This window comes from Monodon monoceros, unplaced genomic scaffold (assembly GCF_005190385.1).
Source record: "Monodon monoceros isolate NGI ecotype Baffin Bay Population unplaced genomic scaffold, NGI_Narwhal_1 Super_Scaffold_18, whole genome shotgun sequence".
NCBI lineage: Eukaryota > Metazoa > Chordata > Mammalia > Artiodactyla > Monodontidae > Monodon > Monodon monoceros.
Genome location: NW_021703774.1, coordinates 102,772,243 through 102,787,950, shown reverse-complemented (window position 1 = coordinate 102,787,950; position 15,708 = coordinate 102,772,243). Strand labels below are relative to the sequence as shown.

At 42.0% G+C, this 15,708-nt stretch overlaps 1 protein-coding gene across 2 annotated transcripts in view; it reads left to right on the top strand.

Moving 5' to 3' along the window:
- The window catches only part of LRRC8B (leucine rich repeat containing 8 VRAC subunit B), a 74,726-nt gene that overhangs the window by 21,390 nt on the left and 37,628 nt on the right, over window positions 1-15,708 (top strand). The window contains exon 2 of one of the 2 annotated variants that reach the window (XM_029229405.1): window positions 13,510-13,618. The exons of the other annotated variant lie outside the window; for it this stretch is intronic. The gene's annotated coding sequence lies outside the window, so the exon portion shown is untranslated. The remainder of the gene's footprint in view (window positions 1-13,509; window positions 13,619-15,708) is intronic. 2 annotated transcript variants of the gene reach the window in all.

The following is a 15,708-nucleotide window of genomic DNA, read 5'->3' as shown; positions in this document are numbered from 1 at the left end:
GGGGACAGGGAAGGGCAATAAGAACCTTGAGGGGAAAGTAGTCTATCATATCTTATAATTTTAAGTTATGTGGGTTTCTAGGCTGTGTAAGAAATACAGGCTTCGACCATTCTCTAGGTTTAACCCCCCCCCCCCCCCCCCCCCCCCACAAAATCAAAATGTCAAGCAATGAAAATAACAGATGTCAAACTCAGGTAAGCTGGGGTCAGAATACCGAAAGGAAGTCTAGCTTGAAGCCGATGCTGAAAACAGGAATCGAGATCAGGAAACCAGAAGTCAGAGTAGGAGGGTAGAAGAATCATAACTCTTCCCTATAAGACAGAACTACGCAGAGGAATCACCTGGAGAACCTAGGAGGTTTTGACACTTGGCTACAGTTTCCCCCACGTTTATTTCTTTGTACCAGTAACCTTCAATGCCCTGCAGAATCCCACCATGATACAGGTCCTAAAAGAATTTCTCTGGAGTATGTAAATAGAAAGCGTGGTTCAAGATGAAGTTGGAACATGGAGATTGAGTCATGATTGCTAAGGAAAAACACGTCAAGTTCTTGAAGTACAGTAATCATAGGACTGTGATTTATTCACTCAGCAATTATTTATTGAGCTCCTATTATCTGAGTTAAAAGCTGGGGATACATCATTGAACCTTACAGATAAAAGGTCTGTGTTCTTGGAGCTTACTGTCTAGTGGGTAGACACAGAGAATAGACAAAATAATTATATAGTACATTAGACAGAGATAAATTACATAGAGAAGAACAAAACAAGAAGTATTCTTCAGAATTGGATTCCCCAAGAATACATTTCCCAATTCTATCAAAGCTAGCAAAGGAAAGATTGATATTTATAAAAATACAAAACATACCACATCTGAAATTCCTTCCTGTTTCTATTAACTCTGTTGATGAGCTAAATATATTCACTGTTCCTACAACCAACCAGCAGGTTTAAAGCACAAAATGAAGTTTAAGTAGCGTGGGAGGGCAGCTTTTTTACACTGAAGTACAATGAAAAATATGCCCTTACACATTTTGTTAGAGAGTTGGCCATTCATGATCAGGATGGTAGTGAGCACCTACAGCAGGGAGCCTGGAAGTTATTTAAAATCTTCCAGTCCTGGGCTTCCCTGGTGGTGCAGTGATTGCGAGTCCGCCTGCCAATGCAGGGGACACAGGTTCGTGCCCCGGTCCGGGAGGATCCCACACGCCGCGGAGCGGCTGGGCACGTGAGCCATGGCCACTGAGCCTGCGCGTCCGTGAGCCTGTGCTCTGCAACGGGAGAGGCCACAACAGCGAGAGGCCCACGTACCACAAAAAAAAAAAATCTTCCAGTCCTGTTTACCTCCAGTTGGGCAGACAAGTAGAAGCCACACAAAGAGATGTGTGTGTGTGTGTGTGTGTGTGTGTGTGTGTGTGTTTTATAACATATAGACATGTTTTAGTCAATTTGATTGCCTTCATAAAAAATTAAATTGTCTCATCTTTAAATAGAAATATTCACAAAGGCAAGTATTAAGTGAACTAACTCCTTTATGCAGGAGATGGACTCAATCTACATTTACTTCTCTATTCCAAATTACCAAGTGCAAGTCTTTAAATCCAACATTGGCCAAGGTCAGCAGCAAAAACGAACAGTCTAACAAACACATATGTTCTCCTCTCCCCAGGGCTCCAGTTTATTTCCAGCTGCCTACTAGACCTCACCACCTAAATGACCCACAGGTACTGCAAACTCAGTGTTTTTAAAAACCACATTCATCAGCCTCCACTGACCAATTTTCACCATTGACCTTGTGGCCAAAACCAGGGTGTTCTCTTGTCCTTGAGTCTTGGCTTAATATGTAGTCTGCCACCAGTCCTGATCAACACCTGAGTAACTCTAGAATCCATGCCCATAAACTATTTAGCAGAGTACCTTCTTGAAAGTACTAAAGAATGATGGTACTTAAAAGTGCTTAAAAGTATTTGCTTTTATCCCCCCTTCCCTTCACGCTTAGTCACATCTTAGTTCAAGCCTTCTTTCTTGTTTTTATCCCTTGGACTATTGATCTGGTCCCTTAACCTATATCGTACATTCCCCCTTCTAATGAACCCTCCATGCTGCTATCAAAGCAGCAAATACTAAATTTCTAAATTTGAAATTTGACACTGACCAGATCATTTCACTTCCTTGTATAAAAACCTTCATGGATTCCGTAGCATGGTACCCAAGTCTCTTTATGATCTGAACCTAAATGGCCTTTTTACCTCACCTTCTTCAACTTTTCCACGGGGTTCACTCCCAAGAGCAGTACTTGGTCAAAACTTAGCTACACCAAATCCCTAATAAAGGTATAAAACCTTAATTATGTTAGTAAATTATCCTTGATTCACAGTGAAAGAGCAAATTCACCAGATTGCTCATTGATCTTCCAATGAATATTGGAATATTAACACACTTTATGATCAAGCCTTTCACCCAACTTTATTCCTGTTTCCTTTCCTCATCTCTCCCATCAGCCAATAGTGTCTGATTTTTTCTGTTACTGCTACTTAAATTCACTCCTGTCATTTTCACTGACACTCCCCTGTTCAGGTCCTGACTACTCAGTTATTGAATTACTGCAGTAGGATCCTACCTGGTACCCTTGCCTCCATTCTGCCTCCCCTCCCTTCTCCTGCCCCAGTGTATCTCCCGTGCCCCACTAGGTTACTTCTCCTAAAACATTGCTTGCATTCTGTTTTAGAATCTATAATGGTTCTCTTTTGTGAGTCAGGTCAAGCCATACTCTTCATTCTGGAATCTTGAGTCCTAACTGTCCTAAGTGCCTCACTTATTTGTGAAGTCATCTCTGGCTGTGAAGGTTCCCTCCCCAGTGGGACCTGCTGCCTCATTGCTCTTCCCCACTCAAGACACCCTGCTCTTGCCCTTCCTGATCTAGCTCCTGCATATCCCGAAAGGCTCAGACGCACATCAGCTGTGCTGCTTTCTCCCTTCCCTGAACTATAATTGTTGGCCTTTGTGAGAGGCAACTTCTGATGGTGAGAACAACACGATATTTGGTGTCAGTTATGGGATCAAGCTCTTGTTCACCAGACATCTGACTTAGGCAGCTTATTTTTTTCTCTCTGAGCTGGTATCCTTATCGTAAAGTCAAGTGAGTGATTTAAATGACTTACGGGAAAAAAACGCTCCATAAACTTTAAAGCATTATGCAGATGTATCTCATTGTTGTCTCAACTATACTGTTTAATCCTTGATTATATGTATTCCTGTTCCCTATTCATTTTGTGTATGTTTCCCGTCTCCCTAACTTTGAGTATTTTAAGGGTAGGTATGAGGTGAAATGCAGAAGTAAAATAAATTGTCATTTAGTGACTGTCATTCCTTCTTGTCCTATTTAGCCCACACCACGGCAAATGTTCAACAAATTCTCCCCTGTCAAGAGAATCTAGTAATTACAAGCATAAAGTATCAGGCACTAGAGTGAAAGTACAGGGAGTGAGAGAGTAACCAGAAGAAAATGAGGTGACCAGAGGGAAGGAGACGGCCTAGGCTGCTGGCCTGCCTCCATACTGACTTATGGGTTCATAGACGAGCTCATTAGACTCGGAGGCAGTCTCTTCAATCTATTTACACGATGGCAATAGAATTGCCTCATCTTCTTAGGAGTAATACACTTCTTGCACAGAGTAGGCTAGCAAATGTTTATCGAATTCACTACCCGCATGATTATGTATACTATTATGCACACACACATGTTTATACAGGCACATATACATGCCAATGGATGTCACTACTTACATAGTTTATTTTTCCCTTTAAATTTCATTCTCGTGTGTAGCAGCAGCGTGTCTGCTTTGTCTGCAGAATAGCACTGATGTTCGCATTTGCATTGTGTTTGTGCAGTGTCTGACGGGGGTACCTGATTGCTTGCTGAAGTCATAAGTAGTTTAGGAGCTACCTTATTTAGATTGCTAAGAAATACCCGTACAAATATTGCATTATTTCTCATATTAAGCTTACTCAAATCCTGCTTAAAATCAAAAATAAGAATAAAAAATAATAGTGAGACTTCATTCTGTTTTTGCACAGGTATCTTCTAGCTGCCTCTTCCACAGGCATCCTTCTAGGAATGAAGGATATGGTGGTGGAGTGCAGGGATTTATGATTCTGACTAGAAGGAAAATATGAACTGTGACAAGTCTTGTTTGATGACACTATCCTTGAACAATAAGAATAATCGTTATATATTTATAACTCTTGCTATGTCTGGGTCACTGAGTCTTCATACTCAGTTAAAAAACAATCTGATCCAACTGTAAAATATGGTTCCTGTTTTTAAGGAGTTTATAATTTAAAGTAAAATACAGGGAATGACAGTAATCCCAGTAAAACAATTAGGAGAAATGGGATTTGCTTGTTACCTTAGAAGCAAAAGGTACATTTCTCCAAAGTAAGTCATTAAAGATTGTGATTGTTTTGTTGCAGGGCTGACTTAGTAGCATGAAAATGATAGCTTAACCCTGTTCTGCATTCACCAGGTAAGCGCTAGCGTTTCAGATGAGCCAACCTGGCCACAGGAAAAGGCATTCGCATTGAGGGAAATTGCCAGACAACAAAATGAAGACTTCTGCTTTTGCAATTCCTCGTATTACTGCTTTAATTAAATTGATGTTTCCAAGGGATGAGTTTTTAAATGAAATCTTAATAGTACTTCAGCTAATTCCAAATGTACTCTTTCATTTTACTCTGCTTTCACAATGTGATCATATTTGGTTTCACTTCCTGGTTTGTCCACCCAAGGCTGTTGCTGGGAAGTATTTAAACAAAGTGTTTATGAGACATGAGTATTGTTTTTTAATGGATGCATTTTGGTTTGATTTAGATTTAGTTCATGTAGTAATTTTTATAGAAATAAGATTTCTGATGCCTAAATTGGTAAGTCAGTTGCTTAAAGAAAACTTAAGGGGAAAAAAAAAAAAAAACTTTTTGCCACTGAATTTAATTAAGTTACCTTGTGTTGAAGCCTACAGAACTGTTTGATTAGGCACCAGCTGTGAATCAAGTGAAATGTAGGCCCATAATTAGAGTAATTGTAACTTGATTTTAAACAGAGGTTTGATTGCATGGTGAGTGACATAATGCCTAATGATTTTTCCAAAAGAAAGGCCCAGTATACTCTTGGGCTGCTGGCTTGCTTAGGGTGTATCTAACGTGGCCACTAGTGTATCAGGCACCATTGTGTGTGTGTGTGTGTGTGTGTGTGTGTGTGTGTGTGTTTTAAATGACTGTTCTTATGTGTTATAACATTGCATGAAATATTTGGCTACTAACTCTAGAACTGATATTTTTATCCCAATGCATCTAATTTCCACCAAAGTTTTCAAGTACTATCTAGTGTAGAAAACCTAATCAAATCCACTTCTCTTTTGAAAACATCAATTAAGACTTTTAGGAAAAGTCTGCTCCCTCAAAATCTAATTGTTTTGTCCAGTTGCATCATTTTACTGGCTAATCTGAAAGCGTAATTTTTTTAAGCATAACTACTTTTCTACTTGATATTTTAATTACGAAGTCCTTTATGTTTTATTTTACAAGGTGATCTGATATATACCCTAATATAGAATTAGGCTTCCTGCTCTCATTCTCAAATCCCTTCCAATGAATTCTTCCTGATGCTTTCAAATTCATTTCCCTAATATACACTAATATGTCCTTAAATGTATTTTTTTCCATCATTCCTCTGCTCAGATACCATCAGTGATTCCCTACTGCTTGTACGATCAAATCTAAATTCCTTTCTGCTCTCATAAAAATATATGACTGTTAATTCAACAAGTGATATTTTTATTTCAAAACAGTTATTTCTCAGGTGCCTGTTATATGCTAAGGGCTGAGCTGTGTCTTGAAAAATTCTTAGCCTGACATTCTAGACTTTATTTGACCCAAATCTACTTTCCACTCTTATCTCCATTATTACTGTCTCAAAACTTCCATTCCACCCACACATGTCTCTTCACTAACTCCTTAAATTCACCCTGGCTTCCTCCTACCTTCTTTACTTGTTCCTCATTCCTTCACATAAAATATTAATCCTCCCTTCTACCCCTCATCCCTTCACCTCCCATTTATATAAATCCCATGCATTTTTCTTGGTCCAACTCGTAACACCTGTGCAATGACTATTATTTCTTTGGCATATATTGCCTTAAAACATAACTGTGTAATCCATTTGTTTGATCTTTCTTGTATTCATGCTTTATTTACCAAAGCGTAAGGTCTTTTTGAAGTTCATGTTTGAGTTTGACACCTTTCTGTCCCTTTCAAAATCTGGGATGATGATGCTTTGCACCCAGCAGAAGCTAGATCATGACTGTTGAGGACACTTAGTGGATGCAAGATGTGACAGTCCTCCTATACCCTCTCGGTACCCCATCTCTGGCCATGACACAAGTTGGTGGCACATAGGGCCCTCCTCATTTCTATCTCTGTTCAACTAACAGTGACTAAGTTGTTGCCTTCCTTCAGTGAATAAGACTTCCCACAGTGGAAACACACGATGTTGTCAAATGTAAATAGAAAAATGTTATTTCTTGTGTAGGGGTTAAGGGAAAAAAATGGAGACAGGAAGAAAAGACACCATTAGCTTTCTTGCTGCAGTCCTTCTACCTTCAAGTCTGTTGCTAAGAAATAACCGTAGATTCATTTGCTGTGCACGAAGGAGAAAACTCGGTCACTGACAGGAGATGACGCATGCTGTGCAGCTGGATTTGTCCCTGAGCCACACAAAGCCCCGCCCTCGTTTAGAAGCCATGTGTTAAACCTCCAGACTGGGAATGTGGCTTTTGTTTCCTGGGAAGCCATCACAGTTCCAGAGAGAACATGGCTTCTCTTCTTCGCTAACACCAAGTGAAGCTGCAGAGTCCTCTGAATTCCAAAGCCCAAGGCCAACCCAATGTGCAGAAACCCTACCACTCACCTTCTTTGGAATGTGGACAATCTACCTGATTCCTATTAGTTCTTTGTGGGTTCTTTTAGAAGCCTGACCTTACTCTTATCACTTCAGTATCCCCAGAGCTGCCTCAAATTATTCTTAAGGCCATGGCTAAGCTAAATCTCTTTTCTCTTTTTGATAGGGCTGGAATAGAGACTTTATCTCCTAAAGGATTCAGGGGCCTTTGCGTGTCATGTGGAATTAGGTGATTTGAAGATAAGATACTGTGGTCACTATAGGAAGTTGTTCTGGTCTTTGCTCCAAGCAAGTGGGGGAGGGGGTTCTAATTTTAATTCTTTTAATGTTCATTTAATATTTACTAGCAGCTTCTGCCTACTAAGCCCTGGGGATCCAATGATGAGCATGAGACATCTGTATATGTCTCTTTTTATATGTCTCTCTAAAGAGACATATACATGTATATACATATACATGTATATGTCTCTAAAGTATAGAGCTTATACTTTAGTGGGAGAGAAGTAAACCTTAATCGAACAATTACACGAAGGTGTGTGCTAAGTGCTGTGAAAACAAGGAATAGAGAACTAAAAGAACACATTGTGAAGGGCCTGGTCAGAGAAGGGGTCCCTTAAGAAGTAACTCCTCTAAGTCATTAACTCAGGACCTCCGTGGCTTAAATGACTGCCTGCTCTATTTGGCCCTTGCAGGTGAGCTTGGCCTTCTAAGTGGACTGCTTGGCACTGTTTCAAATTGCAGCTAGTCTGAATAAGAATTAGCCCTCCTGTAAGACTGGTCTCATGCAGTGGGCGTCTATGAGTGGTATAATAAGAAATACATATATATTTGGTCTTTGCCCTCAGTTTCTGGCACAGAGCTCCTAAAACCCTTGGAATTTCCTGGCAGGAGCGTCTTTTATTACTCATGATGAGCCCCTTTCAGCCCTACCTGGCTTTATGCTAATGGGGTGACTCTGGATGGGCCCCTAGGGAGCTTCAGGATGAGGACTGGTTGCCAGAGGGGCCAGCCAGGTGACTAGAGGGTTAGAACTTTCAGTCTACCCCCTGACCTCTGAGGACGGGGGAAGGGCTAGAGATTTTCAGTCTCCAATGGCCTGTGATTTAATCAATGATGCCTATGTAATGAAACTTCCAGAAACAGCCCTAAATGACAGAGTGTGGGAGCTTCCAGGTGAGTGAACATATCAAGGTTCTGGGAGGGCGGCGTACTCAGACGGCGCATGAAAGCTCCACACCCACCGCTCACCCTCCCCACACACACCACCAAATACCTTTCCCTACGCATCTCTTCCGTTTGACTGGTGCAGAGTTGTATCCTTTACAATAAACCTGTAAACCTAAAGGGTTTTCCTGAGTTCTGTGAGTCATTCTAGTGAATTATCAACCTTGAGGAGGGGGCTGTGGGAGCCCCTGAATTTGTAATTAAGTTGAACAGAAGTGTGGGTAATCTGAGTAACTGGGACTTGAGACTGGCATCTAAAGTGGGGGCAGCCTTGTGGGACTGAGCACTTAGACCTGTGGAATCTTGCACTCACTTAAGTATCAGGATAGGATTGCATTGCAGGACACCCAGGTGGTGCCAGAGAAGGTAATGTCGGAAAAAGAGACAACTCACTATGTTTATCCTAAATGGAGACCAGACATTTTTCTGCTCCAGCAGAGGAGCAAATGAAAACCAATGTTTTTGACCACCAGCAGCCATTAACCAAGTTGCAAACATGAAGCACTGATTTAACACCGAGGTGAAAGTGGACTTTTTACCTGAAACACCGATGACACAAGAGCTGGTTTTTTCGAAACTGACCTATTTCTCTCTTAATTCTCTTGCTCAATCCTTTACTTCCCACACCTTCTTCCAGCGAAAATAGGAGCTGGAAGAGATAAGCAGTCTTGGCTGACCGTGATGTTTTCAAAGTCCTCTCTGGGTTGGGCAGACGGGCATGGCTGCAGTTCATTGGCACTGTGAGCCAGAGGTTGCAGGTGTTGTTTTTTTCTTTCTTTTTTAAATCCCTAGTTGATAGTGTGAATGGTCCATTTTCAGTCCATCATTGCAAGGTGGATTTGGAGAAGAACTTTCTGCTCGCGTTATTATCTTCTCACAGTGAGGAGACTACTGCCGGTTTTGTGTTTTGGTCACATATTTCTACCTGGACCCCTGTGCCTTTTAAAAAAACTCTTTCTGACTTTGTAGTAGGACTTAAGTGTGAGGGGGTGTCAGTGACCTTGTAACACTTGCCGTTTTGTTTCCTTGGAACCAAAATGGTGTAAATAAGACTCACTTCATGGGTTGTTTTTCTTTGTTTTGTTTTTTGTTTTGTTTTGTTTTTTTTTTTGCGGTAGGCGGGCCTCTCACTGTTGTGGCCTCTCCCATTGCAGAGCACAGGCTCCGGACGCTCAGGCTCAGCGGCCATGGCTCACGGGCCCAGCCGCTCCGCGGCATGTGGGATCCTCCCGGACCGGGGCACGAACCCGTGTCCCCTGCATCGGCAGGCGGGCTCGCAATCACTGCGCCACCAGGGAGGCCCCCATGGGTTGTTTTGTTTCAGTTTAGGATAATGCTCCAAGGCCAAAAGCATCCTCTTCTAAAATTACTTTACTGGCAAAAAAAAAAAAAAAAAGGTTTTCTCTAATGAGTTCCCCTTTACATTTATGTGCACCTTTAATGATTTCAGAATGCTTCCACAGTATTTCTTTTACCACTACTGTCAGCTTAGGGCCAGTATGATTGGCCACATTTTGAAGCCGAGGACATGGCGGCCTGGACTTGGGCGAGTGGTTTGCTTTAGCCCCTGCAGATGGCGGTGGAGACGGGCCTGGGAATCGTTCCAGTGCCTATTTTCCACACCGGGAGCAGAGAAAACCAGCCCCTACCTCTCACCCTCACTTGTGGGGGGAGTGGAGGGTTAGGGGAACAAAAGATATGAAGATAAATAAAAAGTGGGCAGTTTGTAGTTACTTAAAGCAGCTCCAGAACATCCACAGAGCAACATCTCAGCAGGAGGAGTGATCATGGCTCTATGCTTCCAGAATTGACTGCCCTAGCAATGACTGCTGCTGACCAGGAAGCAGAATAAAACTTCTGTAAAAATGCCTGATCTCTGGGAGCATAGACACCAGTAACATGTAGATAAAAACAGAGCCAGAGGCTTTAAAAATTCCTTCCTCTCACAGCAGTAGTCCAGACTGTATCAGAATCCATGACACGGGCAGCATGAGCTGAAGTTAAAGGCAGCCATATCCAACTTGTGAGGTTGTGTGCGTGCCCAGGGTGAGCCATGTGGCCATGTGATTCTTCCTATTCCAGCTGTCCTCAAGTGAGTGGTGATCACAGAATATGTCCAGTCTGCCCAGCCTTTTGTGGTCAGACACTAGCATTCCTGGGAAGGAAATAGCAAGAGCTAATAAAACCACAAGAGAAGCTGGATAGCACTCGTTTCCGTCGTGTTCCAGTGCCAGCTGCTGCCCCCCACCACCTCCCTGAGACATTGTCCTTATAATAACAAATAACCAAATCAGGAGGTGATGTGTTTTAGAAAGAGCTCTCTGGCTGCAACATGGAAATGGGACGAAGGAAGGGAAGAGAGGAGGATGTTTCAGCTGTCTTCCCCAAAGATGAGGCAGCCTCCACCCAAGGCAGTGGTAGCAGGGATGCAAAAGAAGGGAGTAGTTTAAGAAAAGAACCAATTGATTTCAGAAAATAGAGGAAAAGAAGGTTTGGGGTTAGGTGCCTGAGCTCTTGATGTCGCTGTCAACCTTCAACATCATTCAGCTCTCAGTGTTAATGTTGCTTCCAATATTCAGGCACTCAGGAAGAGCAGGTTTGGTGTGGGTGTGAGAAGAAATGGCAGGTTCAGTTTGGGACGTGCTGAGTTTGTTTTCTACACATCTCAGTGTATAGCTGGGCAGATAGCGGGGAGATGATTCTGCAGTTTAGGATTAGGGAGCTGGGCTTGTCATATAATTTTGTGGAATCATCTACAGGGAGGTGGTGGATAATTCCTTTATCTTATTTTTTCCTTTTTGTTAAATTTATTTAATTTATTTATTTTTGGCTGCGTTGGGTCTTCATTGCCGTGCATGGGCTTACTCTAGTTGCAGGGAGCGGGGGCTACTCTTCGTTGGGGTGCACAGGATTCTCATTGCAGTGCTTCTCTTGTTGCAGAGCACGGGCTCTAGGTGTGAGGGCTTCAGTAATTGTGGCTTGCGAGCTCTAGAGCACAGGCTCAGTAGTTGTGGCGCACGGACTTAGTTGCTCCGAGGCATGTGGGATCTTCCCGGACCAGGGCTTGAACCCATGTCCCCTGCATTGCCAGTCAGATTCTTAACCACTGCGCCACCAGGGAAGCCCTGGATAATTCTTAAGACTACAGGATGTCATCCCAGGAGAGCATGTGCATGAGCAGAGAAGCTACTGGTCAGTGACTGAATCCTGGCGAACCCCGCTGCCTGAGAGATGGTAGTATTAGGACCCTTCCAAGGTTCCCTCTTACCTTTTTCCCTTCAATTAAAATCAATGCTTTCCTCATATGCTTGACCTGATGACCTTCTTTTCTTGCTATGACCCACTTTTACTCTTTTTGGCAAGCCCAATTTATTAGTTTCCAACTGCAGATCATTCAGTGTGCTCTCTTTCTAAGGAAACATGCAGCAGCCATCTTCGGGTTAATGCTTTTCCTGGTGCTGTCACCTTCTTCTTTCAAAGCCCTTCTTGATTCTCACCACTCCATAGGAGTTTCTTCAGATTGGGTCTCCCTTAGCTCCAGCAGCAATTAATCAACTCGCAGGATAGAGGAATGCAGGAAGTGGAGGGTCCAGCTATCATTTGTCTGTCTCTCGAACATGACAAGTGAGGGAAGTCAGGTCAGATGATGTGAGATGACTTGCCCAACACTATTCTGTCAGTTAGATGTAAAGTAGAGAGTAGAAATTGGGTCTCCTGACACCTAGTCAGGGTTCTTTCTGTTAGGGTGTGATGCCTCATAGTCGTCTTCTGTGTGCCATGGTGATGGTTACTTTCCTTCATTTAAACATCCCGTTTCATTACTACATTCCCTCATCCTTCTTCAGTATAGCCCTATAGAGAGGCAGAGCAGCTATTGCTATTAAATTGTCTCTCATTTGATATGGATCACTACCTTTATTCACTCGTGCCTTGAATGGACATTTCTACCACACATAATCCAGAGGCCAAGGAAGTAACAAGGCAGTCCTACAAAAATACATGTTATTGTGAAAGCCTCAGGGATTGATTGATTGACTAGTGTAAGTGCCTGATAAGTATGTCTGCTATGACTAAGGTAAAGGATTATGATGGCTCTTCTCTAACCACTTACACACACACACACACACACACACACACACACACACACACACAATCTCTCTGCCTTACCACCAACCCTTCCCTCACCCCGACTCGCACCCTATAAGGCTGTCCTAGATGCTTTCTGCTGAATTGACCTCTAAATAAAAGATTAACAAGAGGATCAAATACTTTGCAAATTCATCTCAAGTTATTATTGATTGCTGTAAACATGTGGGTGCTTCAGTGGTTATTTTAGGAGAAAAAAAAGATCTCATGTGTGTGTTTACCTAGCTAGTCACTAGAAGATATTTGAATGTGTTAGCTTCATATATGGCTGTTTATCTAGTATAAAAGAGACCCACACCTTTTCTAGGCAAATTAGTGAGAACATATCTCCCCCACCCAAATCCTTCCAATTAAAGGTAAAAAAAATTGATAATGAAATATTTAGTATTTATTATAATAACCTATGAATTATGGACAAAGCAAATTTGACACAGTAAAATAATATTTTTATGTGTTGGTATGTTTTCTAGTACATGGGGGCCCGCTGTATATTTATTTTGTGGAATCCATTTGTGTTCATTTTAAAGCAGTCAGAACAGTCTTCCTGTTTTACATGATAGATTTTTTTTTGTGTGGTAAAATATATGTAATATAAAATTTACGATTTTAACCATTTTAAAGTGTACAGTTCTGTGGCATGAAGCACATTCACATTGCTGTGCATCTGTGATTATAGATTTTAAAACATGGCCTTGGGTGGTACTGGCTATATCTGACTTGTCTGCAGCATGAATCTTGATTGGGAAGACAGGCATTGCATCACAAAGTAGAGGGTACTTGCACAGGTCAACTTTTTAAAAATGTTGCATCACCTTGTATTGTTCTGGCTTCACGATACTTGGTCTTCCCTATGTGTCATATATTAAATAATTGAGGTAAATTACATTTATATTTATATTGCACAACACTTTCTGGTAACTGGAGTCTTGTGATACATTGCAAAACATGGCATGGAAATCTCTAGCTTGGGTGGAAAACCAAACCCCCTAATATCCAGTCTGGTTTCTCTTTACAGGATAATTTAAAGCCAACCTTTAAAGAATTCACTTTAAATAAACCTACTACTCAGTTAATAAATTGTCATTTTTGAGCATTTGCTTTGTACCTCCTGCTATGCTAAACATTAGATTTATAGTTATCTCATTTAATTCTTGAAACAACTCCATTATTTTCTCTATTTTACAGATGAGAAAATTGATACTTAGTTTACCTAAGATCAAGCAGATGGTAAATGACACAGTCAGAACTTGATCTTAACCATCCTGCTATACTCCCTTCCTCCTAAGAGTGTCAGGTAAGAACTAAGCCTAACAAAGTAACTAACAGATTGAAGACATGCGATACTTCTTTATTAAGTCATTCAGAAAGAAGGTCCTATTTAGGTGATGTGGCATAAATTTAGTCTAACCACATTTTAATAGGAAGGCCAGGAATAAAACCCATGGAAAAGATCATTTAAATACAGATTAAACTTGGGTTATTCCTCTTGTCATTACAGGGGTGGGTGAATGTTTCTCTGTAAGAGGTTGTGCCAGTAAGATGCACTCCTGTTCACGTTGATCTTCATTACTTAATAGAGGCAAGCAGGATGGAGGGAGCAGTTGTTGATTCTCTTTCACTAGATGGAATACTGAGTAATGAACAGGGAAACTATATAGATCTGATTTTTAGATTGTGTCTTTCAGTTTCTCTAAAAGATATTGTCGGTGTTTTTTTAAGCGATGTCACATTCTATGTAAAACTCCTTTTAACGTAGCTTATTGGAGAGGTGGTGTAGCAGATGGTGTGAATTCTTCTCCTTTGTGAGCTTGAGCCTGAGCAAGCTTCTTAGTTCCTCCCATCCTCACCCTTCCCACCGTTGAGTTGAGGTCATAATATGTACCTCACTAAGTGCACAGTAAAATGATAGCTTTCCCCTTTCCACCTCGCACCACCTTTCTCCATTCAACAGACAATTACTGAGAACTTCTTGTGTGTTAGCTCCTGTCTTGCACACTGAACTCTTCTAAGAGCTCATAATGAGAGGCAGGGAGGCATCTGACCAGCTATTTGTGATGCAGTTTAATAGAAACGGTAGAGCACTCACCATTCCCTCGATGCCAAAGAAGCACCAGTATGGAACAACTACTTGTTGGGGGTGGGGTGAGGGGGTTGAGTGAGTAGCAGTGTTTATTTTAAACATCTTTTGTGTTTAACGGTCATTCAGTACTTGGTGAACATTAAACTTTTGTGTTTTGTGGTTAGAAATGAGCTTGATGTAAACACTAGTCTGATTTGCAATGCATGGCAATTTGATTTTTGTTGTTGGGTTAACAGTGTGGTAGAGCAGATATAGCATTCCTTATAGTGATCACGATCAGAAGTTACTGGCTTTATGAGACTGAAACCATCCCTATACCTGAAATATTGTTAGCTTGATAATAGCACAGAGGGCTGTGGAACTACGACACTTAGGGAGCATCTCATATGTGGCAGGCCCTGGGTGACAAAGTCCTTACCTTCCCAAAGCCTGTGGTCTTGGGGAAAGGTGGACTGGGCAAGAAATGGGCACAGAACAGCATGGTACACAGTATCCTTGTTGGGTGGTATCTTGACGCTTCTGCCGGTCCCAGCTTTATTCCTGGTGCATTATACTGTTAATTTGTACAAAAGAAGAATTTTGAAATCATAATTTGATATGATATTAAGGTCATTTAAGACTGCTGTGGCATTTATGCATTGATCCATCACTGATTCACATTGACTCACTGTCATTATAATGTAGCCAGTCAGGCTGAATTTGGCAGCACTTCTGCATTCAGACTTGTGAGATGTCATGTTTGGTGAGTAAGCTGGCAAATATGAAATTTTCTCCTTTCTTTCTGAAGGGTGAAGGCTTAGCCTCTGCCTCTGAATCTCAGCAGGTGGCAACGCCTGAGGCTCTGTCCCCACTGCTTTGCTTATCACCCTTCCAGGCCCACCGTGTCTGTACAGCAGATGTGTGCACAGGTCTTCCAGAGAGCCAGGCCTGCTCCTCCATACCCTTGGTTCCTAACTGGGTGGGGAAACCTGATCTGGTATTATTGGTTCACTCAATAATTGCTTACTCTATATTCACGATGAGCGCAGGGGCAGGACTGAGACATGGGAGCCCCCTAGGTGGGCTATTAACTTGTTACTCTGGGCAGGCTAACGATTTGATGTCACTTCGGACTGCTATTCTTTAAATATTTGTTCACAACATTTTTTTTGTGTTTTTTTTTTTTTTTTGCAGTACGCGGGCCTCTCACTGTTGTGGCCTCTCCCGTTGCAGAGCACAGGCTCCGGACGCGCAGGCTCAGCGGCCATGGCTCACAGGCCCAGCCGCTCCGCGGCATGTGGGATCCTCCCGGTCCGGGAGGATCC